General features: G+C 38.6%; 1 long non-coding RNA gene across 1 annotated transcript; it reads right to left on the bottom strand.

Moving 5' to 3' along the window:
- Positions 16,255 to 17,614, bottom strand: LOC107634465. The gene is made up of 3 exons (XR_002358476.1): positions 17,559 to 17,614; positions 17,239 to 17,370; positions 16,255 to 16,681 (listed from the first exon to the last, which is right to left on the bottom strand). It is a non-coding gene; the product is annotated as an uncharacterized LOC107634465 (long non-coding RNA).

Genomic DNA, 17,988 nt, shown 5'->3' on the forward strand with positions numbered 1-17,988 from the left:
GGAAGGAATATGAGGAATATGGTTCAGGAATTCTACGCTAATCTGTGGCAAACAGACAGGCAGAGAATATCTGGAACTGCCCTCTATGACTATAGGACTGTGGTCAGATGAAAGATTGTTCACATCCACCCTGACAAAATCATTAAGCTACCATCAGTGATCCCGGAAGTCAAGTTCGATCTGAAAGAAGATGAATATCCGGAGATCCAAGAGCAGATTCGAAACAGGAACTGAGAAGTCCTAGCTAATCCTGAAACGAAAGTGGGAAGGAATATGGTTCAGGAATTCTACGCTAATCTGTGGCAAACAGACAGGCAGAGAATATCTGGAACTGCCCTCTATGACTATAGGACTGTGGTCAGATGAAAGATTGTTCACATCCACCCTGACAAAATCAGGGAGATCTTTAAGCTACCTCAGCTGAAAGATGACCCAAACTCCTTCAATAGGAGAATGATGAGAACAAACAAGGGCCTGAATAAGATTTTAGAGGATATATGCATCCCTGGAGCCAGGTGGACCACCAGCACGAAGGGTGTCCCAAATCAACTCAAGAGAGAAGATCTCAAACCAGTCGCCAGAGGATGGCTGGACTTCATTGGGCGTTCTATATTGCCCACCAGCAACCGTTCTGAAGTCAATGTTAAAAGAGCAGTGATGATCCATTGCATTATGTTGGGAAAAGAAGTAGAAGTTCATCAACTGATCCCATTTGAATTCTACATACTTGCAAACAAGAACTCCAAGGATGCCAGGTTGGCTTATCCAAGCCTAATCTCTATGCTCTGCAAAGATGCTGGAGTAAAGATGGGAATAATAGAGTATATCTCAGTGGAGCAGCCAATCACTAAAATCACAATGGAAAAACAACAAGTGCATGATGATCCCATCAAGAGGAGGGCGCAAGAATTTCTACCAGAACTCCCTCAATTTGAATACTGGAAACATCTTGAAGCGTCTGTTACTAAATTGCAAGAAGCCATGGACCAAATAAAGGAAGAACAGCAAAATCAAAACAGCATGCTCTGCAAACTGCTCAGAGAACAAGAAGTGCAAGGGCGTGAATTAAAGGAATTAAAGCGTCAGAAACTATCTCTTGAAGGGCCAAGCACTTCACAGACTAAAGAGACATCCACTTCCCAACTTCAAGGTTGTTGAGTTCTGATATTAACCTTAGCCCTGTGATAACTGTTTTTATTTGAGTTTTACCTTAGGAGTCATATAGTAGTAATTAGTATCTATATTTTTGATTTTATCTCCAATTAAGCTATAATTTATTTTTCTCATCATCATTAAACATGAATAAAATAGAAGATTTTCTTTAGAGTAAGGAGTCAATAATTTTCGAGTTTTCAACAAGAAAAATTCTAATTATTTATATGTGGTGGCAACACTTTTGTCTTCTGAATGAATGCTTGAACAGTGCATATGTCTTTTGAATTTGATGATTAAGAATGTTAAATATGTTGGCTCTTGAAAGAATGATGAACATGAGACATGTTATTGGTAATCTGAAAAATCATAAAAATGATTCTTGAAGCAAGAAAAAGCAGTGAATACAAAAGCTTGCAGAAAAAAAAAATAGAGAAAGAAAAAGAAAAAAAAAGCAAACAGAAAAAGCCAAAGCCCTTAAAACCAAAAGGCAAGGGTAATAAAAAGGATCCAAGGCTTTGAGCATCAGTGGATAGGAGGGCTTAAAGGAATAAAATCCTGGCCTAAGTGGCTAAACCAAGCTGTCCCTAGCCATGTGCTTGTGGCGTGAAGGTGTCAAGTGAATACTTGAGACTGAGCGGTTAAAGTCAAGGTCCAAAGCAAAAAGAAGAGTGTGCTTAAGAACCCTGGACACCTCTAATTGGGGACTTTAGCAAAGCTGAGTCACAATCTGAAAAGGTTCACCCAATTATGTATTTGTGGTATTTATGTATCCGGTGGTAATACTGGAAAACAAAGTGCTTAGGGCCTCGGCCAAGACTCATAAAGTAGCTGTGTTCAAGAATCAACATACTGAACTAGGAGAATCAATAGCACTATCTGAATTCTGAGTTCCTATAGATGCCAATCATTCTGAGCTTCAATGGATAAAGTGAGATGCCAAAACTGTTCAGAAGCAAAAAGCTACTAGTCCTGCTCATCTAATTAGAATCTGAGCTTCACTCAAAAACTCTGAGATATTATTGCTTCTTAAATTATTTGTATTCTATTTTATTTATTTAGTTGCTTGAGGACAAGCAACAGTTTAAGTTTGGTGTTGTGATGAGTGGATATTTTATACGCTTTTTGGGGTTAATTTCATATAGTTTTTAGTATGTTTTAGTTAGTTTTTAGTTTATTTTCATTAGTTTCTAGGAAAAATTCATATTTCTGGACTTTACTATGAGTTTTTATGTTTTTCTGTAATTTCAGGTTTTTTCTGGCTGAAATTGAGGGAGCTGAGCAAAAATCTGATTCAGGCTGAAAAAGGACTGCTGATGCTGTTGGATCCTGACCTCTCTGCACTCGAAATGGAATTTCTGGAGCTAAAGAAGTCCAATTGACGTGTTTCCAATTGCGTTGAAAAGTAGACATCCAGGGCTTTCCAGAAATATATAATAGGCCATACTTTGCTCAAAGATAAACGACGTAAACTGGCGTTCAACGCCAGTTCCATGTTGTAGTCTGGCGTCCAGCGCCAGAAACACGTTAGAAGTTGGAGTTCAACGCCAGAAACAGGTTACAGCCTGACGTTGAACGCCCAAAACAGCCCAAGCACGTGAGAAGCTTTAGTCTCAGCCCCAGCACACACCAAGTGGGCCCCAAAAGTGGATTTCTGCACTATCTATCATAGTTTACTCATTTTCTGTAAACCTAGGTTACTAGTTTAGTATTTAAACAACTTTTAGAGATTTATTTTATATCTCATGACATTTTTAGATCTGAACTTTGTACTTTTTGACTCAAACTAAAAATTATTATTGATATTATATCCTGACTAAGAGTTACGAGATAACCATAGCTTGCTTCAAGCCAACAATCTCCGTGGGATCGACCCTTACTCACGTAAGGTATTACTTGGACGACCCAGTGCACTTGCTGGTTAGTTGTACGAAGTTGTAAGAGAGTAATGTGAACATTGACATCACAATTTCGTGCACCAATGATGTTATTTACAAAGTAGATTATGAACATCTTAAACTAATTTGTGAGAAGTATAGGTGTTATGGTCATGTTGCAGTTGATTGCAAGAAGGATAATGACGTTAAAGCGGTGGAGGAAGGTTTCTCCTTGCCAAAAAATGATAACCAGCTTGCTGACTCTGCAGAGATGGAGTAGCAGCAAGATGCTTCCTTTTTTGGCAAGTCTTCAATTGATGAGGGAAATCAGGGATATCCAAAGTCAGCGCCTAGTAAGGTGCATGCGAAGTTAGGAGATGTTCAAGCAACTAATCAGGAGGAGGCAATTGGGGCGTGGATTAAGGTGGTTAAAAAAAGGGAAGGTTCTACGAGATGTGGACAAGAATCTTAAATCCCAAGGGCCCAAGAACAATAGGCCCATCACAAAAAAACCTGTGGTGGTAGCTAATTTCTCAAAAAGACGAATGAAATATGGGCATCCTTCCTCAGGCAAGTCTAATAATTAGTCCAAGGGCAATAATACCAAAACATCTTTCTCCTTCTCACGAGGGAACAGTGGCAAGAACAAGTGGAAGCAAATCAGATACTCCCTTTCTCCATTATAACAGAAAGCGTCTGAGGCCATGCTCCTTTCAGAACTCCCACAAGATGCGGGAGCTAAGGAGCAGGATGAAAGGAACCAGAAGCTTTTTAGGCCCAATGTTGGAAAAAGAAAGGAGATCGCCAAGGAAAGGGTGTCTGAGCTATAAAGTAGGTAGTGTAATTTTCCTAAATTTATTGTTTATTGCAAGGTTTTGAAAACCGAACCGGTCATCAAACCGCTTTAACTACTGGTTCACTGGTTTATTGGTTTGACCGGTTCAACTATGGTTCAACCGAAATAACTGTTTTAAAATAAAATAATAAATAAAATATAAATAAACACATTAAAACATAATTATAATGAAATGTTAGTGATAGCTAAATTCATTGTTTGCATTCTCTTACAGATTATATAACTTGGTTTATTGTACAAACAAGAAAACCTCATTTCGACACTGGTGACCGGAATTCACTCACTATAAAATGAATCCATTCTTTGGCAAGCACACCAAATATCGTCAAGTAATAACCCACTAGGAGTGGGGTCGAATCCACAGAGATTTGTAGATTTGAGCAACTTTAATTAATGGATCAATTAATCAAGTTAATCAAGAATGATTGCGAGTGCATAATTCTAAAAGCAGAATGATAAATGAATTAAAATTAAAATAAAGCTATAAAGTGCAGAAACGTAAAGAGCAAGTAAGTAAATAGCAGAAACATAGATGACTAAATTGTAAATGGGGAATGGGTTGATGACAGAAATTAAAGAAAGCTATAAAGAATGGGTAAGATAAGAATAGGGAAGATTCATTGGAGTTGGGAGATATTGTTCTCTTTGGATTAAAATTAGATCATCTCATCTTCAATCATGCAACTCATTGACCTCTTGGCAATCATTATTGATTGAACCCCAATTTCTTGGTGATTCAATCTCTCAAATCTTGATAATCAGTCAATTCCTTGGTCTAATTGCTCATGAAGAGAGATATGATTGGTCCCTGATTTTACCACATATCATCATAGATCCAAATAATTGGGCAGATTTCATGTCACTGTATCCAATCCCAAAAACCCAGATCTACTCAATGTGAGAAAGGATTTCAAGCACAGTTTCATGTTTCCTTTTTCAAGGCTCTCATGAAACCCAATTTGCATTCAACCTTTTTTTCCAAGATGATTGAGCACTACGAATGAAGAACGAAATTCCTTCTAGCAAATCAAAGAGAAGATGAAGAGAAGAAGAAATTCACTGTCAATTAATCCATCAAGTACAATAGAGCTCCCTCCCCCAATGAGAGGGAAGTTAGCTACTCATAGCTCAGTATAGAATGGAAGTTCAAAAATGGAAAATTAAAGCTAAGTACAAAAGTGAAAATAAAAGCTCCAAAAGTCTCTAGTCTGAAAGTGTGTAAAAGTAAAGTCCTTTTCCAATTCAAGGCACCACCTATTTATACAAGTGTTCTATGAGTCTTCAGGTGTACTTGCATGATCTCAAAGTGGGCCTTTCTCATTTTCAATCAGTACAATACAATTCGGCCGAATATTCTGCTTCCAGGAGAACGTAGCGCTCTTTGAGAAAACAGAGTGCTCTGGCACCTACGCGTACGCGTCTTTTACACGTGCGCGTCATTCAGCTGTTTGGCATATTCACGCGTACGCATCACCTATGCATGCGCGTCATTTCTCTCTGCAGACCTTGTCCAGCGTACGCGTCACCTACGCGTACGCGTCCCCTGTAGCGCTCTCCAAGAGAGCGTAGCGCTCTTGCTAACAACGCTTCCGACGCGTACTGTAAGAACCGCAACTAATCAACTGATTAATTAAGTGATTAATTGCCCAAATTAGATTCCGAAAAGTTAGAGAGAGAATTTGAGAATTTAAAGGTGATTTTTGGACTCAGTAGGTCTTTCTGAGTCAAAAAATGTGCATTCGGTGAAAAATCGTGAACTGGCAGTTGAACCGATTGAACCGGTTCAAGTCTGCCCGGTACCGCACGAGAAAAAGTGGAAACCGTCAAAAACCTTAGAAAAACATTAGAAATAGAAAACCGGGCATTAATTTTAAAGGTTTGGCCCAAAGTTAGGCCAAACGTGCTAAAAATGCTAACGGCTTGGACCAGGCCCAAGTAGGGCCCAAGCCCAACATATAAAAGGGTTCATAAGTGAACCCATTTTAGCATAACACACAAACAAACACACTCATACATGCTGAAAAGAAAAGAAGAGAGAAACCCCATGGTTATTATTCATTACCATCTTCACAAGCTCATATCTTGAGCTATAGAGCTCCGATTGCTGCACTGTTTGCGGCTACACATTCTTCATGAAGAGCTCTACAAAACCCATACAAGAACCTGGAGAGATAACCACAAAATCTTTTCTATTCTTCTCTCCAAAATTTCGGTTCTTAGGGTTTGTGATTAAGTGAGTTTTTGTGATTTTGGATGTTTAGATTTGTTCTAATCCTTGCTTAGCCTTGGGTTTTGACATCCAAATCTGTTGGAAAAGGTAAGAGCCATTAAACCCTTGTGAATTTATGTTTAATTGGAACCCTAGGTTGATTTGAGGTGACTTATATGTATATAGTTTGATTATTGTGGCTTTGGGAGCTTTTGGAACTTAATTGTGCTTAGTGGAGTGGAAGTGAAAGCTTGGATTTTGGTTGAAAGCTCTTTGGTGCTCAATTTTGAGTTTTGGACATATAGGAGATCGGCCAAGGTATGGTTTCGGTTTCCTCTATGTAGTATATAATATTCATGGACACTTTGGCTAGTGACCCATAGGATATGTTTGAATTTAAATGGTTGTTGAGTTGTTAAATGATGATATGTGGTGATTTATGATGAATTAATGATTGTTGGGTTTGAGTATGATGAATGATGGTAATATGATAATGATGATTGATTGTGTAACTTGAAAAGGCATAATGATGATATAAGTGACGTTGAATTGGATGATTTGGCATTATGGTTGTAAAGTATGATATATTGGTGTTGATGTTGAAGATGATGAAATGTGAAGAAAAATGTGGTAATGTTGGTGTATTATGGCACAAAAGGTTAATTTTGATGAAAGATGAAGTTCTTGAATGGTTTGGTATGATTTGGAATGTGTATGGTAAGAAATTGTGTAAATGGTGAAGTTTGGTAAAATTAGATTTTTTGGTGAACTTTGTTCGATCATAACTTTTGCCTCGGTTTTCAAAAATTGATGAAACTCGTCTAGAATTAAAGATCTTTGAAATTTGTAATTTTGTAATTTTGTAGAGGAAGTTATGATCATTCAAAGATGGTGTTAAAAAATCGGAAATTCTGCAAGTTGCAGAATTTCATGATTTCTGATATGTGCGCGCGCACACTCTTGTGCGGACGCACACCCTGCGAAAATTTTGACCTATGCGCACACACAGGCAGGGAAATGTGTTCTGTTTGCAGTGCTAGCACAGTTTGTTCGTGCACATATCTAAGGAAAAATTTCAACCTGTGCGGACGCACAGGCCTGTGTGCCACACACGCTGGGAAGGCCAGTCTGTTAGGGGCGCTGCCACAGGTTGTGCGAGTGAACAGATTCTATAAGTTTTGCCACCTATGCGTACGCACATATTTTAAAATTTCCTGGGGCGTGCGCACGCACAGACCCCTGGTGTAGTTCTTTTGATTCTCATTAAGGACTTTGCTAGCATAATAGATGACATGCACTAACTTATCTTTCCTTTGTCCTAAAACAGCACCAATAGCAAAGCCTGATGCATCACACATCAATTCAAAAGGTAAGTCCCAACTAGGTGGTGCTATAATAGGTGTAGAGAAAAGTTTGCTTTTAAGCTCATCAAAGGCTTGCATGCATTCTCTATCAAAGATAAAAGGGACATTAGAGACAAGCAAGTTACTTAAAGGTTTGGCAATTTTTGAAAAGTCTCTAATGAACCTTCTATAGAACCCAGCATGTCCTTAGAAACTTCTAATTGCTTTGACATTGCAAGGTGGGGGCAATTTTTCAATCACTTCCACCTTGGCTTTGTCCACTTCTATGCCTTTCTTGGAGATCTTGTGACCAAGAACCACACCCTCTGTGACCATAAAATGGCACTTCTCCCAGTTCAACACGAGGTTAGTTTCTTGGCATCTCCTTAGCACCAAGGCTAAGTGGTGCAAGCACTTAGAATATGAATCACCAAATACAGAGAAGTCATCCATAAGCACTTCAATAAATTTTTCAATCATGTCAGAAAATATGGAGAGCATGCACCTTTGGAATGTTGCAGGTGCATTGCACAATCTAAAGGGCATTCTCCTATAAGCAAAGACACCATAGGGACAGGTAAATAAGGTCTTCTCTTGATCTTTGGGGTCTACAACTATTTGGTTGTAGCCAGAATAACCGTCCAAGAGGCAATAATATTCATGTCTCGCAAGTCTTTCTAGCATCTTGTTCATACCCTAGGTCGAGCTATCCGACCTAGGGAGATCAAAGACAAAGCAACCAACCTCTTCAGGTCAGGACCTCCAACCTCTCCTTTAAAAGAGGTTGGCCAAATCAACATAAAAGGCCTGAACAGGCCTAAATAAAGAGACACAGCCCAATCTAAAGGCAGTTGAAGCCTAGAAAGATAAGGGCGGCTCCCCTAGGAGATAAAGATGACCCCACTTGAAGATAAATATAAGATAACTAACTTATCTTATCTAGAACGGTCACTCTGCACCATTATAAATACACTGGAGCACCCAGGTATAACTATAGTCTGATTCTACTAAAAAACCTGCTCAAAGCCCATGCCAACTTAAGCATCGGAGTCTCTTGCAGGTACCACTATCCTCCGGTGATGAAGGATCGGTAGCACCATCAAGTCCAGTAGGTCAGACACGACAGCTCCGGCCACCACCGCAGATCTCGACCGAGATCGACCTACAGTTTTAGGTAACCCTCGAAACACATCTGGTCCATGAAAGGTAGGGGGAGGTGATTCTTCCTGGTAGCTTCATCAAGTCTCCTATAATCTATGCACATGCTCCATCCAGTCACTGTTCTTGTTGGTAGCAATTCATTCCTTTCATTTGGCACAACAGTGATTCCTCCCTTCTTGGGGACTACATGCACTGGGCTCACCCAAGGGCTATTTGAGATTGGGTAAATTACCCCTGCTTGCCATAATTTTAGCACTTCTTTTTGTACCACTCATTGAACATATCCGGAGGACATTTCCTTGTCAAGTCTTTAAATATCTCCCAGGCCTCATAAAAGGGTTTCACCATCTTGCTGTCTGAAGGTTTGCGCTTCAACTCTCAATCTATTGACTCTCTGTGGAGGGTAGAATCTTACTAGAAATTTATTCACAACATCATCCCAAGTGGTCAAGCTCTCCTTAGAAAATGCTTCCAACCACTTTGCTGCCTTATCTCTGAGAGAAAAGGGGAACAAAAGTAGTTTGTAGGTGTCAGGGTGTACACCATTTGACTTTACAGTGTCACAAATCCTCAAGAATGTAGTCAAATGTTGGTTAGGGTCTTCTTGGGCACTCCCTCCAAATGAGCAGTTGTTCTGAACAAGTGTGATGAGTTAAGGCTTCAACTCGAAGTTGTTAGTATGAATTGTTGGCTTTAGAATGCTGCTTCCGCAGTTTCCTGGATTTGGGTTGATGTATGAGCCTAGAACTCTCCTCTCTTGCCCAACATGATTGCCAGCATCTTCTCCAACTTGGGTATGCACCTCTTCCTCCATAGTAACTCCTAGATCTTCCTCCACTACTTTTTCTCCAACTATTCCTTTGCCTCTTGCTTCCCTCCTTAGCCTAAGAAAGGTCCTCTCAGGTTCACTATCAAAAAAGGATGAGGTTTCTCCTCTTCTACCTGTCATACAATTAACAAATACAGGCAACAACAAGTGCAGAATTCAGTAAAACAGATTATAGTCAGCTTGGTTAGAGCAATTTATCAAATAGTTAGCGGATTAGTATGGAAATATAGACAGTGAATAACAAAATTTAAGATGCTAAGGGAAAAGAAGAAAATAAGAAACTGAAATTAAAGGAATTAGCAAGGAAAATAAAATTGCTTAATCTAACTATCCATCAATTTAGTCATTGTCAAATTTAAACCAATTCCCGGCAACGGCGCCATAAAACTTGGTGACCGGAATTCACTCACTATAAAATGAATCCGTTCTTTGGCAAGCGCACCAAATATCGTCAAGTAATAACCCACTAGGAGTGGGGGCGAATCCACAGAGATTGGTAGATTTGAGCAACTTTAATTAATGGATCAATTAGTCAAGCTAATCAAGAATGATTATGAGTGCAGAATTCTAAAATTAGAATGATAAATGACTTAAAAATAAAATAAAGCTATAAAGTGCAGAAACGTAAAGAGCAAGTAAGTAAATGGCAGAAACATAAATGACTGAATTGTAAATGGGGAATGGGTTGATGACAGAAATTAAAGAAAGCTATAAAGAATGGGTAAGATAAGAATAGGGAGGATTCATTGGAGTTGGGAGATATTGTTCTCTTTGGATTAAAATTAGATCATCTCATCTTCAATCATGCAACTCATTGACCTCTTGGAAATCATGATTGATTGAACCCCAATTCCTTGGTGATTCAATCTCTCAAATCTTGATAATCAGCCAATTCCTTGGTCTAATTGCTCATGAAGAGAGATAGGCTTGGTCCCTGATTTTACCACACATCATCATAGATCCAAATAATTGGGCAGATTTCATGTCACTGTATCCAATCCCAAAAACCCAGATCTACTCAATGTGAGAAGGGATTTCAAGCACAGTTTCATGTTTCCTTTTCCAAGGCTCCCATAAAACTCAATTTGCATTCAACCTCTTTTCCAAGATGATTGAACACTAAGAATGAAGAACGAAATTCCTTCTAGCAAATCAAAGAGAAGATGAAGAGAAGAAGAAATTCACTATCAATTAATCCATCAAGTACAATAGAGCCCCCTCCCCCAATGAGAGGGAAGTTAGCTACTCATAGCTCAGTGCAGAATGGAAGTTCAAAAATGGAAAATTAAAGCTAAGTACAAAAGTGAAAATAAAAGCTCCAAAAGTCTCTAGTCTGAATGTGTGTAAAAGTAAAAGTCCTTTTCCAGTTCAAGTCACCACCTATTTATACAAGTGTTCTATGAGTCTTCAGGTGTACTTGCATGATCTCAAAGTGGGCCTTTCTCATTTTCAATCAGTACAATCCAATTTGGCCGAATATTCCGCTTCCAGGAGAACGTAGCGCTCTTTGAGAAAATGGAGCGCTCTGGCACCTATGCGTACGCGTCTCCTACGCGTGCGCGTCATTAAGCTTTTTGGCATATTCACGTGTACGCGTCACCTACGCGTGCGCGTCGTTTCTCTCTACAGTCTTTGTCACGCGTACGCATCACCTACGCGTTTGCGTCCTTTGTAGCGCTCTTGCTAACAACGCTTCCCACGCGTACGCGTACTCCACGTGTACACGTGGATGTCAAAATATCAACTCCACGATGCCGCTCCATCCACGCGTTTGCGTAATCTTCCACCATTGCCACACCCACGCATACGCGTCACTGACGCGTACGCGTAATAAGAGGACTTTTGTGTGGTTTATAATTCACAAATGAATTCTCGTTGCAATTATAGTTTCTAAACCAACAATAGTCCTTTCATACAAAAATTTGGTTGTCACAAGTAACAAACCCCTAAAATTATAAACCGAAGTATTCAAACCTCGGGCCGTTCTCCCTAGGAATTGCAACAAAGTATCTTGTTATTGGTTATGAGGTATTTTTGGGGATTTGAATGAGAAACATGAAAAGTAAATGGCAATGAAAATAAACTAACAACTAAAAAGGTCTTGGCAAAGGTTGGTAGTCAAGGATCTCTATCCTAATCACTAACCACAACTTGAGAATTGGCAAGAATCAATTCCACTAAGTCAACCCCTAACTAATAGTAGAGGAAAGTCAAGTGAGCTATATCAATCCAAGTCCATAAGTCCTAGTTCTCCACCAAATTAATTAGTGAGATCTAGAGTTAATGGTTCCCAATCGTCAATCACTTGGACATTAGTAACTCAAGAGTTCCTAAGTTACCTTCCCAAGCCAAGAGCACTAAAATCTACTCTAACATCTTCTCAAGCATTTTGACAAACACTTAGAAGGCATAAAAGGGAAACATAGTAAATCAACAACAAGAGCAAAATCTAACAACAATTAATTGTAAAGAATTAACAATAACAATTAAAAGAAATACAATTATTATGAATTACCTCTAATTGAATTGAAAGAGAAGAGAAGGAACAAGAGTAGATCTACAACAAAATATAAAAGCAACATAAAGGAGATTACAACAAAAGAATAGAAGAATCATGATTGCAACAACAAGAATTGAGAAGCAAAAGTAGAAGAAAGCAAGAATCTAAATCTAGATCTAAGAACTAAGCCTAATCCTAATCCTAATCCTAATCCTAGAGAGAAGTGATAGCTTCTTTCTCTAAAACTAACTAAAACTAATCCTAATGAGTGTGTATGAGCAAAAATGAGTGAATGATGATTTCTCCTTCAATCCTTGGTCCTTATATGCATTTTGGTGCCAAAGTTGGTTGCAAATTGGGCCCCACAGCTCTCAAAAATCAATGGGCACATTTTCTATTTAAAAATCACGTGCGGTCACCGGCGCGTACGCGTATGGTGCGCGTGCGCGCCCATCGAGCATTTCGCGATCCACGCGTGCGCGTACCGTGTGCGTGCGCGTGGATGAACATATCCAATTCTTTGGTTTTTTCATGTGTTCTCCACTTTGCATGCTTTCCTCTCCATTCCTTTGATCCTTTCCTAGCCTTTTCAACCTGAAATCACTTAACAAACACATCAAGGCATCTAGTGGAATCAAAGGTGAATTAAATTTAGCTAATTAAGGACCTAGAAAGTATGTTTTCACACTTAAGCACAAATAAGGAGACAATCATAAAACCATGCTATTCCATCGAATAAATGTGGGTAAAAGGTCATAAAATCTCCTAAATTAGGCACAAGATAAACCCTACAAATGGGATTTATCAACCTCCCCACACTTAAACCAAGCATGTCCTCATGCTTAAACCAAGAAGGAACAAAGGGTATGGCATTTATTCAATGAAACTAAACTATATGCAAATATGCAACTACCTAAATGAATGCAATAGCTTGGTCAAAATAAATCAATTCCCAAGAAGCATATATGCACAAGGGCTAAGGACTAGCAAGTCTAATCCACAATTGAATTGAGTTATTAAATATTTTTATAAACTTGCATGAAGAGTGATGATCATAGGTGAAAACATGTAGTTGAGCAATCGAACCCTCACCGGTAGTGTTTGCACTCTATTCGCTCAAGTGTTTAGGGTTGATTCTCTCAATTCTCCTCTAATCATGCTTTTCAAGATTTGTTTTTCTTCTATCAATCAACATTTATTTTATGCATGCATACAAGTATTATGAGGTCTTTTCATTGGTTGTAATGGGGCTAGGGTCAAGGTAGGATGCATATATGGTTAAGTGAGCTTGAAATTTGAATCTTTGATAAGCCTAGACTTCCCGCCTAACCTACGACAACCTATATAATTCAAAACTAGCCTAACTACCCATTCTTCACTTTTTAACATACTCATGCATTTTCTTTTCATTTCACAACACTTATGCATTGATCCTTATTGAGCTTTGCTTTGGGGCATTTTGTCCCCTTTTATTTCTTTTCTTTTTCTTTTTCTTTTTTTTCTTCTATTTAATTTTTTTTTCTTTTGTCTTTCTCATTTGTTTTTCTCATTTTTTTCTTTTTAAGCTATATACAAGGACATCAATGCATAAGGTCTATACATTTAATTAATACATGAGCATATACCCAATTCCTAATATTTTCAACAAAAATACAAACTACCCTTTTATTCACCCAATGTCCCAAATTTTCTCACACTTGAATGATACACACACTAGCCTAAGCTAATCAAAGATCCAAATTAAGGACTTTTATTGTTTTTCACTTCAAGGCTTGTAATGTGCTGAATTAAGAACAAGTGGGTTAGTTGTAGGCTCAAATTGGCTAACAATGGATGATGAGAGGTAAGGCTATTTGGGTAAGTGAGCTAATGAAACAATGGCCTCAATCATATAAGTGCATGAATACACAAAATAATGGACATAAAGAATCAAACAAATCAAAAATCACAATCATAGAAAGAGAATAATGCACACAATAAGGAAAATAAGTGGTTATAAGATGTAACCACACCATTAGGCTCAAGTCTCACTTGCTTGTGTTCTTAGCTCAAAACATGATCCACAATGTATATAATTCAAGCAAGTTCTATGAAAAGTTTTTACTCAAATCAATTTGTGCCCTATAGATAGAAATCTTGAAGAACCTCATTATTTTGACTAAGCTTATTGTGTATATATATGCAAAAATAAGAAAATGCAAGTAAAAATCCTAAAAACCTAAAATGAAATGCAAAAGTGTTGAGATTAGAAACTTGTCACCCAAAATCGCCGACTAGTCGGACGACCTCCCCACACTTAAAAGTTTGTACCGTCCTCGGTGCATTCAAAGATGAGCAAGGGGGTACAGCGACTCTCCGGGTTGCTACATGTTCTTCTTTCCGCTTCCATGTTTGCTTGTGGTGCATCATGCATGAAAAATAGAAAGTAACACCATAAGATGAGAAAATACAAAGAAAGGAAGCATACATTGTTGGAATGGGGTATTAATCACTAGAATTGAGTGAGTAAATTAGTGTGACATTAGGAAATATTAGGTATGTGAATTCTAAATTGCGCGGTTTAGAACACACATTAGCATAAAAAGCAATGTCACAAAAGAAGCATGCACTTCACTTATCCTAGTGTGCTTGAGATGCTTTAAGTAAACTTGTAAGGTAAAACAAGCATTAAAGAAGCATGAGAGCATTCAAGCTATAAACATACGGATGCATATGATCATGAAGCACAATGCATTAAGATAAATGCTCAATATCCAACATCAAGAAATTGCGTAATCGAGGGAAAAGATTGAAATTATATGGTGGCAAAATCATGCAATTCAAAAGGTTTAAGTGCTCTAAAGGCAGTATCATTCACTTGGTATTCACAAAAGTTAAGCATGAAGAATTCAAAACTAAGTAGCAGGATATAACCTCAACAATAGAATCCAACAATGAATATCTAAAAACATGCATGCTAACATAGCATTTAGGCAATAAGAGGCAGCAATGTGTAGTAAACAAAATCAATAATCCAACACTTATAATGAAAAGAGAGAAAATGAAATGAAAACTAAACTAAAACCAACTAACTAACTAACTAACTAATTATTTAACTAAAATAAATGGTTATCAATGGTGTTTGGGAGTGTTGGATGAGGGGTAGAAGAAGGAAAGAAGAAAGGAGAAGGAAATAAATAGAAAGAGGAGAAGAAAAGAAATGTGTTGAAGGAAGGACATCCACGCGTACGCGGGCATGGCGCGCGCGCGTGGATGGTGGTGCAATGGATGCGACGCGTACGCGCACATGGCGCGTGCGCGCGGATGGCTTATTTCGAGAGTGGCGCGTACGCGTCATGTGCGCGTTCGCGCGAGTTGGTTTGTGCGAAAGGCACAATGCGCGCGCAACGTTCGCACAACTCTCGGGTTTTTGGCTTGGGGGTAGAATTTCTCAATCCACACGTACGCGTACATGGTGCGTCCGCGTGGGTAGGAGAAAATGCTTGATGCACGCGTACGCGCGCAGTGCGCATACGCACGGATGGTGCTCTGTTTTTTTTTTTTTTTTAATTTTTTCTATGTTTTTGCACCAATCCAAGCATTCCAAACCTCCAAACAGCTACCAAAACACCATAAAACCTTATTTAACGTACTAAACTACCAATTATACTCAACAAATCAACCAAAAATATGAATTTAAACTAATTTCCAATATATAGAAAAAGAGAAAATGAAAAGAAGTTACCATGGTGGGGTGTCTCCCACCTAGCACTTTTGTTTATTGTCCTTAAGTTGGACTTATGGGGAGCTCGGTTTAGGAACTATATTGCAACGAGATTTCATTTGTGAAATTCTAAACCGTCAAAAGTCCCTAGCCAAATTTTGAATCCAACTTTGAATGTTGTCGCAGGCGCTCCTTGAAAGAGAACGTAGCACTCGTGGCTGAAGAACGCTCCTCATATCCAGACGTATGCCTCATCCACGCGTACGCGTGGTCTTCCAAAAATCACACTTCGACGCGTTCGCGTCACCCACGCATATGCGTCGCTAGCAAAACTTTCTTGGTGGAGAACGCAGTACCTCTTTGAAAAAGAGCGTAGCACCAGTAGTCATAGATAGTGCTACAGGAGTGCGTAGCGCTCCTTGCAAGAACGCAACGCTATCCTCTGTATGCTTCCTGTTTTGTTCTTTTCACCTAAAAATTCATACAAAAACCCATTTCAAAGCAATGTCCTATAAATTTAGCATTTATTTCATATAATTGCATCACTTTGAATGAGATTTCACCAATTCCATGGTCCTTTTAAATAAGAGAAAGAGGTAAATGACGTAAGCCATCAGAAACACATGCACAGAATAACTGAATGATAGGACAATGCTAATACAAACTAGAATTTTTGCACTAAAAGGCCTCTTCAAACCCACACATTCAACACATTATTAAAAAATAAGCACATACCTTGCATTAAATCAAGCAAACATTCCAGTTTGTCTTGATATAAGTTTACTCAGTCCTAAGAATACATAAGTCAAGCACTTTAATCAAACAAACAGAAAGACATAAGCATGCAAGAGAGTTAGAGCTCATTTGATTTCCATTTATAAGTTGTAACATATACTATGATGAAATCTTTACAAAGAAATTCTTCAGGAACATAAAGTTTTCAACAAAAGAAACAAAACCAAATAAGCTCTTTTACAAAATTAGCATAAACTCACAAGCTCTAATTTAATAAGATGATCACATGGGTGAAACCCGCGACACTTCAAATTCACTGTAGACAACAAAAACAATAAAAAAGTGCATAAAAGATATCATCTTAGTCCAATTTGCTTCATACTAAAGAATAAAATGTAACAAGTATGACTTTGACATTAACTTGGAGACGGTCTCAAGAAACATGCCAGGACATACTGGATGCGACTTCCTTCCTGTCGTACTCACCTGATTATAATGAAAGTTATACATGTTATGTTGCTATAATTTGCATTCATGCATAAAACTTAGGGTGAGTATGTTAACAGAATCAAGATGGGAGAGAATGTTTCATAGATGAGATTTGTGTATAAAATTTTAAATAAGTTCTCATGCAGGAAAAGAGAGATGATTTATTTTCCTAAAGAATTTGCTAAAAATCCCCCCTAACAACTAAATGACAGAAGAAAAGGAGCACATTGATATGCGGTGTATAATATATTTATTGCCTAAAATTTGCATAACACAGTGTGTTCTCCTCGTCTTAGGCTTTTCTACCCCATTTTAAATTTTTACTTCTTACTACTCACACTTAACATATTCTAGTTAAGTAACACATTTGCCGATTCAACTTACCCTTTCAGCATTTCCTTCATCATCATTACCAGCATTGTCAACACCTTCATCTTTTCCTTGCATTACATTTCTTATCATGCCAAGCACAGTATCTCCGGGTTTCAAAGCCACCAGTTTGGATAAGAAGTTCACCTGCAGCGACAAAAGTTCTAAAAATGCATATATGAAGTCTTTTTTAAAACAATGACAAACAAAATGTAGTACACTTTTAGGTTTCTGTATAGATGAAGTAAGACAAAAGCTGAGTATTTTAAATAATATTGCTCTTCAAATGAGCACCATGTTAAAATCAAAATAGGGAAACTACATATAAAGCATACCTCCGGCTCAGGAAGAGTATATAATCTGAAGGGCTAACCGGTTGAACAGAGTTGGCACCGGTGGGACAGTAGCTGTGGGACAGAGACAGGAGGCGAGACCGATGACGGTGGTTTCAAAGCTCAAACGGTGGCTGCACGATGAAGGGAAAGGAAGTTTCGACGGTGACTTCGAAGCTCGAAGTTCCAACGTGGCTGGACGAAAGTCAGGGAGTGAGGGAGGAGCTCGATGACGATGACGAAGGAGCAGCTCAAGGTCGAGGGTGATGGGGGAGTGCTGCGCGTTTTGCTGTTTTGGAGTGAGGGTTGGGTAATGGTTAGGGTTCAATCCAAGCGGCGTTGTTTTTGGCTTTTTGCAAAAATTTAGAAAACCGGCCGGGTCCCGGTTTGGTTCGACTGACCGGTTTTCGACCAGTTCGATGGTCTAATATTG

The sequence above is a fragment of the Arachis ipaensis genome, chromosome B03 (genome assembly GCF_000816755.2).
Source record: "Arachis ipaensis cultivar K30076 chromosome B03, Araip1.1, whole genome shotgun sequence".
Taxonomy (NCBI): domain Eukaryota; kingdom Viridiplantae; phylum Streptophyta; class Magnoliopsida; order Fabales; family Fabaceae; genus Arachis; species Arachis ipaensis.